Genomic DNA, 19442 nt, shown 5'->3' on the forward strand with positions numbered 1-19442 from the left:
CGTATTCAGATCTAAACCAAGCTTCTCTTTATTAGCAACATCCTCAAGGCCATCAATCTGTACATACAGCGTGGGATACACTCACGTGAACTAAAGCTCTAAGTCTAGGGGTCCGAAATAGCAGTGAACACCACTTGGTGTATCAGGATTTAGCACCGTGTAGAACGGCAATTTGATTGTTAAGAGAGGCAATTCGAAAATTGACTTGACACGAGTTTAACTCTGCTCTGTGCCATTTGAATGCAATGCTAGATTCGTGTGACTGGACCAAAATAACAAGTTAACCCCCCTGCGGCAGATGGCAGGCTCCGTGTGGACTCTGGACGCCTTGAAATCTCGCTAAACAACGCAGTTGTTCGCGTCTGAATCAAAGAATAAAGCTGTGGTGACTGGTGAAGAATCTGTAGTCCGATGATGTCCAGCAAAAAGATCAGTCTCGGGTCAGAGGTTAGAAAAGCTTATGTGGAGCATGTAACAAAAAAGATTGGTAATCATTGATATAGCATATCTTCCGAGAGTTGATTCGAAAGATGATGTTTGACACCACACGAAGAAGATTCAAGATGCCATTAGAACATTCGAAGTGCCCAAAACCTGGCTATGCCAGGAGCCCAAGACCGAGAAAATAATTGAATATAAAGATATCAATAAAAACGAGAAAATTGAAAATATCGATTAAAGATTAAGTAGGAATTTTAGCAGCCGTTGGTGATATTCATACTGAACACACTATTCATAGTACCACTATATCAACATTCAGAATTACACTGTCTGGCGCGTGTTTCGATAACCAGTTATCGTCTTCAGAGACTAAAGGATACGCGCGTCAGACAGTGAAATTGTGAGGGTTGTTGTAGTGGTAGTGTAAACAGTCTGTTCCGTATCAATTAAAGAGCCTACTGATCCAGAGAAAAAATTAGTGTTGACAGATTTACCAAGTAAACTACTTTAAATAAGAGAAGGGGAAATCCGTACGCTTTTATTGAATCAACGAGTAAAATTTGAAGGATCTATTTGGTTGAATGAATTTGCGAATAAAAATAATCAAAACTAAAACGATATTGCAATTGGTATTTGCTAATTTAAGAACTGTCAATCACTTGTTGTCATTATTCATGCATGTTTTAGAACGTCTACAAAAATTTTGCGTTGAATGCTGTTTTCAGATAATCAAAAGTCCTGTAACTCGTAATAAGAATCTATGCTATGAGCTTTTTGAATCAAATATATGGTACTCACCCTAATCTTTCGAGATCACTGATTAAGTGGCGAGAAAAACAATCTTCGTAGTCAACAATTTAACCAAACACTGTTTCGTACAACACTAATATATTAATGAGAAGTTGTTGAAGTAAATCAAACTCATAATTAGATATAGTTCAGTTGACAGGTGTCAAAAATGAATTATCGCAGCGCAACGTCATTCAAATTGACAGTTGAAATAATAAAAAAACATTTATAATTAACAGCATATATTTCATGTTGGATATTTTAACTCTGCGGTATATGTGAATTCCCATGTCGTAAACGAAAATGTTGTTGCATAGTATCGTTTCTTGTATATCTTTTGGGACAAACGGGACATTTAAACATCGGTCCTTTACCACATTCGTAATAAAGATGTCTGAAGTAATTATTTTTTCTATTGTACGTTTTCCCACATTGCACACAGCTGTATTCGGTTTGCTTCAATGACGTTGCTAAAATAATTGAAAAATATTATAAATTATAAATATTTTTAGGGAAAAAAATTATTAAAAATACACTATTTTCCTGGTTTTTCATTACAGAACCTACCTGGTTACAGTAAACATTTAAACCATTCATCAGCAACTAATTGCACCGATAAAATATTTAATTTGAATTTAAAGAAGCGTGGTAATTCCATCATATTCATAAATACCGTACGAAGCACATCTCGAACCAAATATTTGCTTCAAATATTTAACAAAATCACCACTACAGACACTCGTATCGTGGAATCAACTTTCGTATAGGTACCTCCGTCGTCTCTGAAACTGGCTGCTCAGCTCTAATAGTGAAGTGTCCGACCATCCTCCACTGTGCTCTTCATCATAGACATTTTATTGACCTTTTAAAAGCAACTGGGGTATGCACCATCTACTCACTTTTAACTATAGACCTGACAGAGATGAAGATGACTTTAAAATGGCACAAAGTTTTGTGATATCAAGAGTTTACCATCCCAACCTCGCAGGCGGTTCACAGAGGTTCAAATATGGAGATTCTCTATATCACTCTATACACATAATTAAACAAAGCTACCTCTATTTAGATCCCAAAGCACAGTACTTTCATTCAATAAATCGGATGTTTCACATCAAATAAATATCTTCATCATTATCACAGGTATCTTAGTATCAACAAGAAATACTTTTGTTTAAGGAAATAGTTGCTTTGAAATATATTTTAGTAAAGAATAGTTTGCTCCAAGTACTGAAATCCTGGACTCACATTTGACCAGAAGGTGATTAAGGTTATCCTCCTTTGTCTGCTTTTTCCGACAATATTTCGGAATATATTGGAAACGGATTAATGTATTGAGAGCTTCTTAATCCTCTTCCGAAAAAATACGAGGTATATTCACAACGTAAGTCCCTATCAGCGGCAGCGCTATCATCGTTGTTCAAGGCAGTGATACTCTGACTTAAGTATGTACACTGTTGCCGGAGTTTCCTCTATTTTCAAATCGCTGCTACCGACTACGATGTCAGCCTTAATTGAAAATTCCGCCGCTTGTACCGAATAAAAATTAACCAACTATTTGAGATTGTATCTCTTGAACTTTTTCTATTAGTATTTCGTGCAGTTTAAGCTCAACATACTATGAACATTCCCATTTTTCTGTAAGCAAAAAAGTAAAGTAAAATTTTTAGTACTTGTCGAGGATTTTGGGCTGTTCGAAACAGTGCAGCAGGAGCAGGAATATGAACTCCCCAAGGAAAAGCTTTCTGGATGTGCCTCGTATTTAACTGCGTTTCTGTAAAATATATCAACAGTTTCACATTAACAATTTGCTTTCATGAAAACTTTATGTCGTTGGGGTATTAATAAAACAATATCACCGAAAAATGTTATACTTCCAATGTCTACATTTTAATAATTAAGGTATAAAAACTGTAATTTCTTTAACAATAAGACATAATATCACTTAATCTTAAGGCACTTTTGATATAGCTGAATAGATGAAACGATTTTATCATATATTAGTAGATATTCTTCCCTTTAAAAACATTTGAAACAAAAATTCAAAACTGAGAGATAAGGGTGAGATAGCCACTTGATTCGGATCAAATTTGATAACTCGATATGAATACGTATAATAAATAAAATCGTTTCATTGTATTTGTATGCTATTGATATGTAGAGCTACAAAACGAAAATCTACTAAAAATCGAATATACTCGGTGTCATCAGAAAATACACCATAAAAAATAATTTATAGATAGCTTTACATTGAAATCGACAAATTTAGTCAAGTGATTATGTGAAATTCTAAATGCAAATCAACCAAAAAAAGCACAATTAGCCACAAAAGCTTTAGTTCGAATTGTCGACCAAGATCTTCGCAATCTAATTTGGTTTCTTCATCTACAAACTTTTTTTTTGTTATTGAATATTGATTTCTATATAATAATCTGAATTCCGAAGATCGCTATAGATCTGGAAATCTTTCGTCCTGTGTCCACTTAATCATATGTTAGAATTGAACAGACTCAAATCCTTTTTATACACATTTAATCTTAGAAAAGAGGCAAAAGTCGCACGGTGCAAAATCCTGCGAATAGAATGGATTATCTAACTGTATGATGTGGTACTTGACTAGAAACCCTTCACTTTTCATGTGAAATACCCTATAGATTCAGCAATAGCACTAATACATAATCGACGGTCAGATTTAACAAGATTACTGACTCTTTGGATGTTTTCATCAGTTTTGAAGTGGAATAGCAACTTCAACATCTTCTCCGCCATCTTAAAAACACTTGAGGCACTCAAAAACACTACAATCGGTTACTCTACAGCCAACGGCTATACTGGTTTGTCTACAGACTCGCGCAAGCGTACTTTTTCTGTGGTTTAGTTAATCTTGTTACTTACTAGCCACACCTTGTAGATCTTGTAATAAATAAAGTTTTTAAGATGATATTTGTTGCGGATTTATTGAAAAACTAAAATGTGTCCACTAACTTCTTTATTGTTATTGAATGAAATTATGAATAAAAACTTGATTTTAGCTTATTTTGCGTTTAGGTTGGAACTCGCAATCAAAACATTTACGATATTTATCGTAAGTAAATCCCAAACTGGTTCTCTAAGTTCAAGACCGGTAGTTTTGGATCTTTCTGATCGGTATCGATCAGGAAGACATTAGTTAACGAAATGGTAAGGTCAGAGGTGGAAACCAAGCAACGTCAGATAATCAAATACCCTTAATCAAACCTTAGTCGACCAACAAAAACTTTTGCAGCACATTGAAAAGATAAGCAGGTATTTAGATCCATCATAATCTGACTGAAAAGAACAATGCAACTTATTGCTTTAACGACAGCATAGAGAATCGTTTGCTGTTAAAACCTGTTGGCACAATGTTGCGAAAATATGGAACAATTATCCTTCTTTGGTGTAATGTCCAATTACACTAAGTATATGTTTATCTAGAATATTATAAAAATCATTCAACATATTCTAATAGTTAATAAAAGAGTCAATAAATTTCAATGAACAGTTAAAGTAGAAAAGGGACAGTAAGTAAAAATTTTATCTGTAAAACGGGAAAACGTCAGCTCTAAATCCCACGCGTTATTTGTCAATGTCAAATCATTGGTTCCTTATTATACAATGCGCGTCCTTACTATGCAGCGATGAACAGAAAAGGACGGAGCAGTAAAATCAGAAAACGTCTTAACATCTTAATGATTAGCTTCGGAATAGTTTCAAGTACTAGCTCAAGACCAGCAGTGACAGTGTTAGTGTCCACAGTGTTCTCAATGGTAACCACATCATTTTTATTTCTATTTTAATCGTTTTATACTTTTTTTGTTTTAGCTTTTCATTTCTTCGTTGAAATTCCAAAAAGTTATCAGATTGAGGCTTTGGAGTCCATCAAACAAGCGGTGATTCGTGACGTGGAGTAGGCAGATTCAGATCACTTCTTACCAATAAAAGAATAACCACCTTATCTCAACCCCTTTTTTGATAATGGCTTCAAAGTGGAAGCCGAAACGTCGAGATACAGATATTCTAATATACTATTCCTGAACTTTGTTAGGAGATATATATGGCCACTTTATCTAAAAAATTGAAATCTGCCTGTTAAGAACCTCCTTAACAATATTATGCCCTTATTGAGTCGCATCTCTTATACGCCTCTCCCTTCTGATGTACATGTGGTGCGACTCAATTTGATATAATTTTCAAACTACAGAAGAGAGTTGTTGGATATTTACTTAGACTAAACAGCAGGGCTTCTGCAGAAACTTCTTTAAAAGATTCAAAATATTCACTCTTCTTCATTAATTCATCTTTGAATCCGTTTGCTTAATTTGTAATCCATCGAGAAACGCGGAGCACGACGTTTATTTACATACTCCATGTTCAATACTTTACAATACAAAAAAATGCACAATCATTTACCAATTGAAATCAAATCTAGGATATTTTTTCGGCATTCTTTTATTCTAATGAAATTTAATTCGGAGCACGCAACGCACCTACTTCAGGATTGCAGTTTAGTAAGTTTTATTGTCTTGTTTAATTTTTACAAACTGATCGTTGAAATTTGAAAGAAAAAATAATTTTTTTGTAAAGATGTAGTTAACATTAGAATATGTTATGCATACTAAAAACATATATAAAAATGTAACACTAAACACAGTTATATCAAAAAAAAAAATCAAACTTAACAAAGATTTTATGTATATTACTTATAATCCAAGACGGTATTCAAAGGCATTGGTTTCCTATCAAATAAATTAGTTTTCGGTTTCGAATAAAATTGCAAGATACTTCCAGCCCATTCTTTGTGCAACATCGCATAATGCGATTTCAAATTGCTCCTGTGCTTGAATCTCTTCGTACATAATTGGCACTGAAATTGAGGCTCTACTCCACATTCGTATTTTATGTGTCTCACTAAATGCCCTTTTTGTTTATAAGATGACGGGCAAGTGGGACACATGTATCTTCCGTTTCTGTCGAGAGCAAACTGCATGTACCTAAAATCTGAGGAATAGGTTAATAGAAAGAAAAAATAAAACCCATACCGTACCAAATAACATGCTTTTTGATGTGGTTACAAAAAGACGTCTTCAACTATCCAATACGATTTGTTAGGAAAATAAAAAAAAAACACAGTATACGTGTAAATAATTTTAATAAACAACTTTTAAATTATAATAATGTATCTATATAAACCAATCACCATCTGAAAATAAATAAATAGTTACTTAAATGATTACAAAAAAGAAGTTTTAATAGTATCTTAAATTCTTGGAATATCACGTCAAAATATTTTTCAAAAATATTCTTTCTAATGAAAATCCACGAGGTCTGGTCATTTGATACCATTTGGTTCAGTTGCTTTTAAGCAATTGCTTGATTCATGGAACAATTTAGAAAGGACCTTATCGTATTCTTTTAAACAAACCGTATTAATTTGTTGCTTCAATTTCAATTGAGAACCTTTTGATTTCTAGGTTTATAAATCTTGAAATTCCACATACAGACGCTTTTAGAACAAAATCAGAGCGATGGAATAAAGGAAATAAAAAGAATAAGACATGAAGAAAACAATGTAAAAATAAACACGGCAGTTATATTAGAGTCAGAGAGAGAGAATTTTTCGTAAAAAAATTGCAGCAACGAAGATGGAAAAATTACAAGGAAAGAAGAATTGGAGGATAAAGGGGAATTATACGACGTTAGAAGGACAAAATAGGAAATTACGGAAGTGGAAGTGGAAGAAACAGAAACAGAAAATTCCCAGAAACTGGAAGAAAATCAATTGATACCACTACAAAGCGATATGCTTATCTTCGTGCGGTTTAAAAATATGTACGAGAATCATGAAGACAAAGATGAGGAAATGGAGAAGTAAGGGAAGCAAACAATGGACAACATATTAAAGAGCTTAATAGAAAATAGATTAAATAGAAAACTGGCATGGGATAGAATGAGGAAAATGGGAATCCCTAGAACAATAACAGATCTAACAAAAGGAATATATGAAAACGTAAGAAAGAAAGTTTAAATAGACGGAGGAACATCGACGAAGTTAACGATGGGGAAAACAAGGAGATAGTCTTAGGTTCGGTTTCTTCGCGTTCTAATAAAGTACCAAATAGTTATTAGCCGCATAACTTAATCTTCTTCTATTCATATTTGTCAAGGGTAGGATAATAGAAACAATGAAAGAAAAGAACTATAAACTGGAGACAATAATTGGCTACAAAAATTTAGAACCAGTGAAGTAATATAAGCAAATACATTTAAGAAAATGGAAGAAAAAGTAGATAAATAGATAAATCCAACAGAAGATCTGAGAAAGGAAGTAAATACCAAGAAATAATGCAAGAGGATGGCAGTAAATAAAAAAAGGGAAGTCATTTCCAGATAGCAAACAGCATTAAACATTAAACAATTTTCGGAAAAAAAGAAATAGGCAAGTGAAACAAAAAGAGTAGAATAGCAGCAACAGAGATGAAACAACTAAGGAATATAGCAGGAAAACCGAGAATGCACAGGATAAGAAGTAGCACAGAAAGAGAAATGACAAGGAAAAATAATACAGCAAATGAATGAAATAGAAAAATATCGGAAAGAGTAGAAAAAATGAATGAAAACAGAATTGAAACTAAAATCCCAATACTATGTAAGTGTTTGAAAGTGTATAAAAAGTTCTATAGAAGAAGAGGAATAAAAAATTTATATCAACTGCATCTCTATGGGATGGAAGAAGCTATCGGCAGACATATATTTATATTCTGGGTCAGCTTTTAGCTTTTATGTTAATTGAATTGATAACGTAAATAAACGTAAGAAACGCCAATTCTTATTTTAGCTCAAACACCTATCAAACCAAATTGTTAACGCATTCGAGCCTCTTTATACTTCTAACAAAAAACGTAGAAAGAACTTTTGGATCATTCTCTAATTATAGTGAGGGAATATTTTCATTTTTGTTTATATTTTCTGCGATTCTTGTAGTAAGTTAAGTTGGTAGATGTTTTTTGCTTCTCTGCCTTATTGCGGCAGCATCATCTTAAAATAAATTGAAGAAAATCTCAACTGAAACTAGTCGTTTTAATTAATTTCAATCATTTGATTAATAATTATTTCGTGGTAAACGAAAAGTAAAATGTTTAATTTCTGAGTAGATTTATCATGGGACCTGTGTTTTTGAACGCTTGGCACTTGGGAAGATGTGTGGTGACGTGATGTTTATGGGTGTATCTCTTGCCGCAATACGGACAGTAGAATTGTTTGATTTTTTGGCATTCGAATCGTTGATGTCGTATCAATGATGATTTACATGAATAGGATTTATCCGGGCATACATGACACCTGAAGTGCTTTGCACCTAAAAAAAAGATTAATCACAAATATTAAAGCAATCGAAATTTTCATAATTATTGACATAATTCTCCTATAAATTAATACGATTCATGATTGTCGGTTACCAGAGGATTCCTGCTTATGAAATTGTTAGCCTCCACTAAATAATGAGAAGAACTCCCTTTAGAACCGCGATAATCCTCACGGATAGTTAGAACTTGCACGATAATATTTCAATAAATAGACTAGATTATTGCATCTCCTATATAGGAGAAGGAAAACTTCAATATCTTGAGTACATCATGGGAGGTCCAAAATATGATATCTTCAGCTCACAATTCAGGGAAAAATCTTGGTTTGGAAACTCTATTAAGGGCTGCAGCTTCCAAAATCAAAATAGTTATGATAAAAGATAGTCAAACTCCTAAATGGAGTTGATAGATGATGGAGAAGAAGCAGGCGTCTCAAAATGTATTGCTAGTTCACTCCCAAGCTCAAAGGGATAAGTCGTGATCCAAATATCAGAGGATAAAAAATTTCAGAGATGTCACTAAGTTTTGGATGCGCCAACGGGATTAAGATCTCGTTCTGATCAAAATTTTTGTAACTTGGTTAATAATGAGAAACTGTTTTAGCCCAACAAGTCTTATTATTTTGGTTTCCAAAATATTCTAAAACAATTATTTATAAAACAAAATTTCGTCTATGATCTGTGGAAAAAAGTGTATAATACCTGAAAAATAAGAAAAATTGATATTTGAAAATTGGTTTTGTATTATTTTGGTAAGACACGACAAAAAAATAAATAAAATAGAAAGTATAAAAGTTTTATTGTCAAATTAACAAAACTAATTCAACCGTTCCATTTTGTAAAGATAATTACATTTATTAAAAGAGAAAAACTTAAGATTAACAATACTTTAATATAAAATACTAACCTAAACTATACCTAAACAATGTATATAAAGATTTGTGCATATATTGGTTCACGTTAATTTTTTATTTATTCAATTATTGTCAGATTTTCTTAACAGAAAAAATAATTTTTATAAAAAAATATTTAAATATACAAGAATTTGGTTATTGCATATTGATTTTAGCAATGAAATGACCTTAAGGAGTGGAAATAATGATTACATACAAATAAACAAAAATTTTAAAATTTTGGTTCGTTAAAATTATTTAGGAAGAAAACAAAAAATCATAATCAAAAGCAAACAATTAAAATCTTATATAAAATAAGCCGAAATATGGATTGAGACCAGGTTATCTGGTAACACAGGAAAAGGAAGATCAAGTATTTACCTCTAATATAGAATTTTTCACGATCTAAGAAAGTGACTAGTTAATATATGAAAAATAATAGAATATACTGTATCCTTATATTCATAACTGACCCTAACAAGTATGGTCTCAACTTCTTTGTCTGTGTTAGTTCATTTCGAGTCTTGAAACAGTGTGTACTATAAATATAATGTCTTTTAAACCGTTGTGGCCAAAATTATATTTAAAAGTGTGGCTTTAAAGTTAGTAGAGCGAGGACACGAAAAATACTTTCCATCGAAAGTATTTTTATTTAGTATTTAACGAGCATCCCTGAAAGTACAGTAAGGGAAATTGTGAATAATTCGAAAGCTTCTAAAAAAACACGAAAAGACAACAGGGTACCAAAGTTTTCTTTGAAAAAGCAATACTCATGGAATATATGCAGAACAAGAAATGCCCAAGTTATTGCCACTTCTACGGACATTGTTCCAGAAAACTGATGGTGAGATTAATTGTTCCACAACAGCTTTGTGGCGTACTCTATGTCGTTGGGGGTTTTATACTTATAAGTACAGCTAGATTGAAATAATCTTCCTAGGAAAGCACTGTCTAATAAAGGGGAAAATAACTATTCTAGATGCGGGGTCGGAAGAAAGATGGATCCCTGAATGACTGAATTTTGATGGATAATGCATCCAGCTTAGTCGCCCAAAGAAGAGTAAGATGCCAGGTTCACACAGGTTCCATGAGAGTTATAATGTTAAACAACTGTTAGAAACTGTAAGAAGTTATAATTTTTCAAAGGAATACGTTTGCGACAAAATTTCAAATGAATCAGGTCAAGAAGGAGTTCGACCTCCACCATATAATTGTATTTAAGTCCGATCGAGTTGATGTGGCATAAATTGATGCCCAATGTACGTGTTCACAATAATACACCTACTTTTTGATGAACAAGTTAAAAATATAACCGTTGAATACTGGAGAAACTGTATTCAACACGTGAAAAAATTTAGAATTCATACAGATGTTTGTACACAAATATAAATACTTTAGAACCTCTAAAAAAACTAATGATATCTAGCAATAATTAAAAGTAATTATATGTATTAATGCATCTAAATGTTCTTGATTTTAGGTCTCATCTTCTATTTTAAAATTAGTTTTATTTTTAATTATAAGAAAGATAAAATTGACGTTTCGATATTTCTTTAAGTCTTTAACAAAATGTTTTTGGTTTTATCGAATCTTATATAGGATTAGGTACTTTCTTAGATTGTGAAAAATACTTTATGCAAAGTATAAAAACTTTTTCAAAAAATAATATTTTGCTCCAAAAATTGATGGAGATTTGATGATGCACTGAAAATATGAAAACGTTAAATATTCGTGTATTATATACTATTTTTTCTATGACAGGAATAACGATGATCCAACTCTAAAAAAATATTGTAGTCAAAAATGATCAAAATGGAATTAGTTTCAAACAATCATGGATATTATGATAAAAGCTTCGAATAATCGTAGATTATGATATAAAATACGAAAACAAAATAACTTCAGAAGAAAACTTTTTTTTTTTCAACAGACAAGCGTTAAAACTAAACATGCTTGGATCTACCAAGTAATCTATATCTATAAAAGAGGATGTCCTGACTGACTGACTGATTCATTCACTCATCAACGCCCAGCCAAGGCTATTTAAGATAGAAACATGAAATTTTGAGGGTATGTTTGTATCGATGTGTAGAGGTGCACTAAGAAAGGATTTTTAAGGGGTAAAACGGGGTATGTTTGCAGATTAGATTTTTGAGATATTGACTTCGTTTTTGCACTAAAATATTCTCCGTACAAATACCTAAAAACAAATTTTTGCGAGTTTCAAAATTCGACTTGGAAAGGGTTCAAAGAGTTGAACAGAAATTTTTATTACCTAACCATATATTTAGCAATTCTTCATGACGAAATGAGATATCAAATGGGTCTCTAAAAACTAATTTCTCCGTTTTTGGAAATTTTTTCTTTGATTGCTTTAAAAAGGGTTAAATATGAAATTGGATTACCAGCGTTTTACGCAGCCAATATTGCATAGATTTATGATTTTTTCATAATGTGAAGGAGGCCGTTTTCAGAAATCATAATAATTTTGTTTCACAAAAATATTTTTCACCGCGCCATACATGAAATATCGGGAACGGTTCTTTATTTGTTTTCCATTCAACTTATTAATTAGAAATTATGCTATTACGAATTGAAATACGAATTAAATTCCAAATTTACTAGGAATTAGAAATTAAACTGTCAATTTACTTTCACTATTGTTTATTGTGGGTCATTAAAAAGTCTAACATCAATAGGTGTGAAATTTACCTATAATTCTGTGACGATCTTTACCTGTTGAAGTACATGCGTGAATTTGTTGAAGTGTCAAATTTAATGTTGTGTATAGGTCAGACGGAGTCGAGAGTTGGATTTACTGTAAGTGTTAATTTTAGTGTAAATAATTGTTACTGTACAAAGTTCAATTTGAAGGAACTACAAGCGCTGGGTTCCTGAAGGGGAGAGAGTGAAAACAAGTCAAGAAATCCGCTGGAATACCCGTTAAAACATGTCTATGATCAATGATGACATATAGCGCGAAGACAATAGCTAAAACATTTGTAATAAATAGAATGCCAACACTGTTGACAGGTGGAGGTGTCAAATAGACAATAGACGTGAGACAGTTAAAAATCTAGTTGACTAGAAATTCCGACATAGGCAATACGCCTACATATAGTGACATTACTAGTTGTTTCATAGTTATATCTAATAAGATAAAATTAAAAACATTTCGATTTCCGACTTGTCTTCTTCAATCAAGTTAACAAAAACAGCATCAAGTTTGTTTTAAAACCAAAGTTGGTATTGTAGGAGCTTATAGAATTTGACTTATAGGTCGGACCTGAACAAATAGACAATTCAAAATTGAATGCGCCCTAGGAATTATTCTAAAAGCAGTACGCTTATAAGACGCAAGAAGACAAATTAGTCATGGCAAAGTTATTGAAAGAAATAAACGATAAAGGACCATAACTAAGTGGATGAAAGAAAATTGAGAAGAATAGTGACTGGACTCTCTATGGAAAAAATAAATGAGGAAATATTGAAATGACGATAATTGATATTATTAACAAACGAACTTTAACTTTTACATTCATAGATGCTTGATGAGAGAAAAGAAATATACCTGATACGATACCTAAAAATGACAACAGATGATAAAAAAAATAATTTCAATACTAGAAAATTCGAATCGCTGCATATTCTTGATGCATATTTCAAATTAGTGAATAGTGAACAAAGAAAACACTTGAAATGACTTCCTGTCAGAGAAAAAACAGTTTTTCTGCCTTTGAAGGTATCAAAATTTGATATCAAGAAATCAGAAAATAAAAATCGTGTCTTACTTACTATATTATTTACATAATTAAAATAATAATAATAATAATAATAATAATAATAATAATAATAACATTTAGTATAAATATGGAAACGAATATTAATTAAGTGAAGGACATTTTACAAATTACATTACGCTAATCAGGTGCTAGATATATCGATGATAGTGAATAAAATAGTATAAATGATCGTGAATTATTGGTTTTTCTATAAAGTAGTCATATTGCGGCGACCACGCGTTCGCATTTGGAAATACATAATCCAGAAACACGACATTTATCATCCTTCGACCGTTTCCTAGAACAACTACCTCAATAAAACAATATATTTATATAAAAATATATACGAAACGTGCCGAATCTCTAAGAGCAGCGTAGCTCCGCTGAAATCTAGGCGTTCGAGATCTGTTCGCTTCGAGAAAAAAATGAACTTCTCTTAGATGTTTGTATTCGTGAAGAGTACAAGGGGGCGCTATGAAACAATGTACTCCTTTCACTGAAAAAGCATGCACTCAAATTTTGCCTGTGTAAATCAGACTTCCTACCTAATGTCACTGTCATTGTCAACGACAGATAATTCAATAAATACTGTGAGGTTTGAGGTAAAAGTGTACTTGAAGCCTCCTCAGTTAAGTGAAGTTCAGAAAGCTACATTATTACCAAATAGCTGGACTAAAAGGGTTAATAATTATGATATAATGAATTTTTTTTTGTATATACTTACCTGATAACTGTGTGAATCAATGAACAAAAGTGTGACTATATTGGTTTTTCCTAAAACGTGTACCAGGTTATAAAAGAAAGGTAACTTGAAATTCTCAAAATAAGACAACTCGGAATTTCCATAAGTCGAAGGATTACTGTTTTATAGAAGAAGTAGTTCGGGAAAATGGTCAAATGAGAAATGTCGGAAATGAATGTGTGCCTGTATTAGTATTTTTAAATGTGAAGGCAAATAGGGTGGTGGTCACAATATTTTCATCGTTCATATCTATATATTCAAGTATAAAATATGTTTCTAATAAAATTTATCCTTTCCCCTTATCATATCAATTTTTTACCGTACAACAAGCAAATAACTTTCAAACATTAACATTAGAAAACTTAACATCAACGATTTTGTATTGTATTTTTATATATAAGTGCACTTTTGAAAGAATTATACAAAATAGAGTATTTTCTTTAAATTTCATAATTATTTGAAAAAAATTACATGATACTTCAGATACAACAAGGCCGTGATTACGTTGTAAAGGTCTATAAAATTTAAGAAATATCATTTTTCTGAATATTCACTCGGCTGTCGTTTGAACGACCTGGAACCCATTTGTAATGGAAAATTGGATCCTTTCATGTTAACCAAGTTGAGAAAACGGACCTACTTAATCAAAGAATCAAACAAAAGCTAATTGTTCATCGCAGGCTTAAAACCGTTGAATCGACGTACGATTTGATCAACTTATATTTGGAGTTTGAAGATCCATGTTCTATGAATAAGAATTTTGGAAGAGGTCTCAAACTAAAGCTGCAGATTTTTGATATTGGAAGATATTTCTTTACATTATAATCTTTCAGCTTCACTAATTTGTTATAATGATATAGTATCAATAAATTTGTTAACAATAATTTATTGCCTAATAATATACTTTTATGTACGAGGTGGCTCAATTAGATTGTCGGTCGTTTCTTACTTTTGATACTTTTTTTTCTCGAAAAAAACAAAATTTGCAGCTTTCAAAGTTCTGTGGGAGCAGTAATCAAAATATCAAGTATCAGTTTTTGCTCAATATTCCACCTAACCTAACTTTACACACCCATCGGTTATCAACAACTTTGCGCGGGTTGTACAGACCATTTTTTGTACGAAATGAAATTTCTTCGAAATTGATTAATTATTTCGTGAAACATCTTCAAAATTACACATTTCACGTTAAATATTACATTTCATTATTTATTCTTTTTCTTTTCTACGTAATCTAGCATATATATCAGTAAATCTAATACTCAATTATTGAGCACGCTCTACAATATCTTTACGTTTCTTGGATGATACTCTATGAGCAATTTCTGCACCACCAGCACTTCTAATTCTTTAACATTGCGTACCAAAATTTTTCTGTTCGTAGTTTAGCGTTTGATCCATAACCAATGCATCAAATATTGTCCTTCGAAACTTCTGATTCTATTGTCTATACCGTTTACGCCAATTGCGCTTTAGTTTACCAAATCGGTCAAATTGATATCTGATAAACTTTTTCGTCCTTTTTTTTTAATAATCGCGGCTCGGTAAACGGGCCTGTTCAAGCCATCCCTAAAGGCACAGAAATTATCGTCTGCTACAATTCTACACACAGTATTTTTCATTCAAAAGTAAAAAGTTATAGTAGATTTAATTAGACTGATATCAAAGACTGTTTGAATGGAAATGCAAAACACCTACGAAGCGCGAAGTGGATTCCTGCCACTACTTCTTATAACCAACAGCGATGATAAGAGATTGTACTCTCCAAAGGAGCGATACTACTTTAGCACTGTTTAAACCAAAAAAGACCAAAATCATAAACTTTCAGCACTTGCTAAGCAATTGAATGTCTTTATACCAGGATATACCTCCAGAAACCGCAATACAAACATTTATCAACGGCTTTGTGGTTCTATATTGTGAGGATTAATTGGTATAAAATTCTGTTTTATAATTAACTCACACCCATTTTCATCTTTGGTCCTTCTATGACAAGTTTTATGTAAAGGCTGGGTTCTATTGCTGAGTCCTCTGCTTGTCATTTGATACCAAAGTTTGTTAACGTCGTTTATATGGTACTGTATTGTCTCCCTTACTGTTTAACCTCTACTCTGAGGCAGTATTCAATGAATCAGATCAATGGAAGTATTATAAATAATGTACGTTACGCAGATGATACCGTGGTAGTGGCTAGTAACCTACCATAACTTCAATCTCTGGGGGACGTTATTGTATTCTCAAAAATACAAAGAATCGCCACCCTAAGACTCCATGGAGAAATCATTGAACAAGTGACATCTCTAAGATACCTGGACACGCTCTTCCATCAGCAATGCGACCCAAAATTCGAAATCAGATCAAGAATTGAGCAAGCGCGGAAAGCTCTGAACAACATGAGGAGACTTCTGGCAAACCGCAACCTTTGCCTGAAACTGCGGACCAGAATGGTTCGCTGTTACGTGGATGCGGCCACAAAAAATAAAATGTACGCCTACAGGCGAATGCTGCGGATATTTTGGACGGAACATAAGACAAACATAGAGGTCCTACAGCAAATGGGTAACTTCTCACGACAATCAAGGAGAGAAAGTTGCAGTACCTAGGTCATAAAATGTGATTCTCCGCCTGATAATAGAAGAGGAGATCGAAAGAAAACGTTCGGTCCGCCGTAGACACAATTCATGGCAGATGGAAATTTTGAAAGCTGCGGTTTCTATAGGCCGCTTGACATAATGCAATACAACGTTTCTTGATCAAAAGCATGCGCAGATGAAGTTCAACTCATGCAAAATCTCGCATTTGCAGCACGGTTTGGTGCTATTTTTATTGCGCGCAAGCTGCAATTCTAGGAAGAAATAAATCTAGTTACTTTTGACTTAACAACCACCAAATATCAGTCTTAGATCCTCTAACTTGCCTAAAGCTTTGTAATTTTAGTAAGTGGCAACCATGATGCAATGGCAAGAGACTTGCATAATGTCAATATTTCGATCTTGCGAGAAATTTCTTGCACATTCCGTCGTAGCAAAATTTTTGTAGAAACCTTGGGTACACCAGTAAAAATAAAGTTCTTATTTGTGCTAAAAAAGTTATTCAAGTCAAAATTTGGGGTAATAACCGCAACTACACTGTCTCACGGGTGAAATTTTTTGCGTTCAATCTAGAGAATAGAATTTTTGTCGTAGTTGTATTGAGGGAATAGGGACTTTTTGTGTGGGTTATGGTTTATTTTAGGAAAACTTTTCCTCTTCATAAGTGATTTTCGAGAAAGTTTCTATTCATCGCGTGGGGAATTGAGTGGAAAGAAAATAAGGAGAGAACAAAGTACGACAAAATAAAATGGCTGACGAACGAGTTCGAAGAAGTTTAGTAGAGGATTATCGATGAAGAATCTGCTGCTTTTACTTTTGGGATGAAGATATCTTATTTGATTGTTGATTCTTAGAAAGAAATACGAGGAACATTTTAGTAGACAATTCTATAATCTAAAATTCAAAAAATTCGAAAATTTTTCCATCTTCTTAGACCGTTTTTCTGTATAAAACTTTTTGGTCTCTTTCGATAGAAAATTTGATTAGAAAAATACGTTTTGGCATATTCGATCTTGTTTTTTGAAACTGATTTTCTGTTGACAGACACCAAAAGTTGAGATTTTATCAAAAAAAATCCAAAATATGACCTTGATGAAGGGAAGACTGTATTAATTGTATAGAATATTTTAAAAATAAAAACTAAAGCTATATGAAGAGTAAGTTTTTCATTTTTATGTTGTAATTTTTATATACCAGGCTCTATAAACATACCAAACTTCTACAAATTTAAAAAAAAATAATGTTTGCTATCAATCTTGTTTCAAAAAGCCCATTTCTTGTTTGAGATTATACGATTGGTCGAAATAGATTTTTCTAATGTTGGCGACATTGGAATGCTTCTTAGAATTTAAATGAAACCTCAGATAATCAGCTCTTTTACATTTGAAATTGCACAGGTGACATGAAAAAGTAGCTTCTTTTCCGCATTCGTATTTCAAATGTCTTCTTATATTTCCTTTGAATTTGTAGCTTTTGTAACATTTTACACAAGAAAATATGCCGTTGTGTTCCACGAAATCTGGATCTGGAATTTCATTCAAACGTATTATTGGAGCAAGGGAAAACATGGAAATCGGGGGTTAGTAGAAAAAGTTTTCATAAATATGGTGTATGCCGTAGCGGAGAGAATATTTTTAATACAAGTTTTTGTATTGTTGTTTAAAGTGATTTAGTTAATTTATGAAAACTTTTTTTTAATTTTTCTCATAATAAACCATCACCTGTATTAACCCAGTTGCACTTCTACTATGGATACTGATTTTTAGATATTATTGTCAAAAACATATGTAATATATAATGATATTTCAGAATGTTTTTTCATCCAAAAATTTCGTTCTACACCAAACACCTACTACCTGAAACTCTATTATAAATCAAATAGATCATAAATCAATTAGCCGAATGATTTTATTGTAACCTGTATGAATTTAATTGGAAAAATTTCACATACGTAAATTTGGGGTCGAAAAAAAATTATACAAAGTTAATTATAAAATCTATTAAAAAAATTTGTAGAGTACAGTAAAAAGTTTATTTAAAAACTATCCATGAAAGCATGATATGTTTTGTGTCTTTGTAAAGAGCTTTCTCTATAAAAACTAACATTACACAATCCACAACTAAATGTATCAAATCCTTGCAAAATACCTAAAAATTAAAATTGTTATTTTTTTTTTCGGAAATTCGCGTAACGTGCAACAACGTGTACCAAAGATAAAATTAGTTATTTTTCCTTTTTATATTAAAATATATATCCAAATCCGATCTGTTACCATTGAATCAGATTTTTTGGAAAACTGGAAATATAATATTTCAAAATAATTTACTGATGATGATGATGATGATGAAAGTTTTTTAAGGGACTTAAAAAAGTGCTCTGATTGTAAGTTGCAACTTTCCATTTTTGTATTTGAAAATATCAATAAACTTTCAACTACTGGATCTGCACATATCATAATTACAGAATTTTCTTTTGTTTTTTTATAAGCTATGCATTTTTTCCAGTTATTTGCGAAAAGCTCTCCGAAAACAGGGTTTTTTACCTAACAATTTCATTCGCGATTAAGTCGAAAAGTATTGTCTTTTAGAAAAAACTTTATAGAACAAAAGTTGCTTAGAATAAGACAATTTATCCATTTCCGTACTTATTTGTATCGAAAAATTGCTAACATCACATCCACAAGGAAAAGGCAGCACGATAGAGTCAAAAAAAAAAGAAAAAAAATAGTCATTGCCTGGATTAACTTCACTGTTATGGAATCGATATTATATTATTTACTATATATATTTTGATTTAAAATAAACGGCTTTTTGTTTTTTTTTATT

The 19442-nt window shown here is 32.1% G+C and overlaps 1 protein-coding gene and 1 pseudogene across 13 annotated transcripts in view; both read right to left on the minus strand.

Annotated features, from left to right (window-relative positions):
- LOC130904067 (longitudinals lacking protein, isoforms A/B/D/L) overlaps window positions 1-19442 on the minus strand; it is a 593400-nt gene that overhangs the window by 458628 nt on the left and 115330 nt on the right. The window lies entirely within an intron of this gene.
- LOC130904077 (60S ribosomal protein L32-like) lies at window positions 9395-17869 on the minus strand (annotated as a pseudogene).

Source organism: Diorhabda carinulata, chromosome 2 (genome assembly GCF_026250575.1).
Source record: "Diorhabda carinulata isolate Delta chromosome 2, icDioCari1.1, whole genome shotgun sequence".
NCBI classification, from domain to species: domain Eukaryota; kingdom Metazoa; phylum Arthropoda; class Insecta; order Coleoptera; family Chrysomelidae; genus Diorhabda; species Diorhabda carinulata.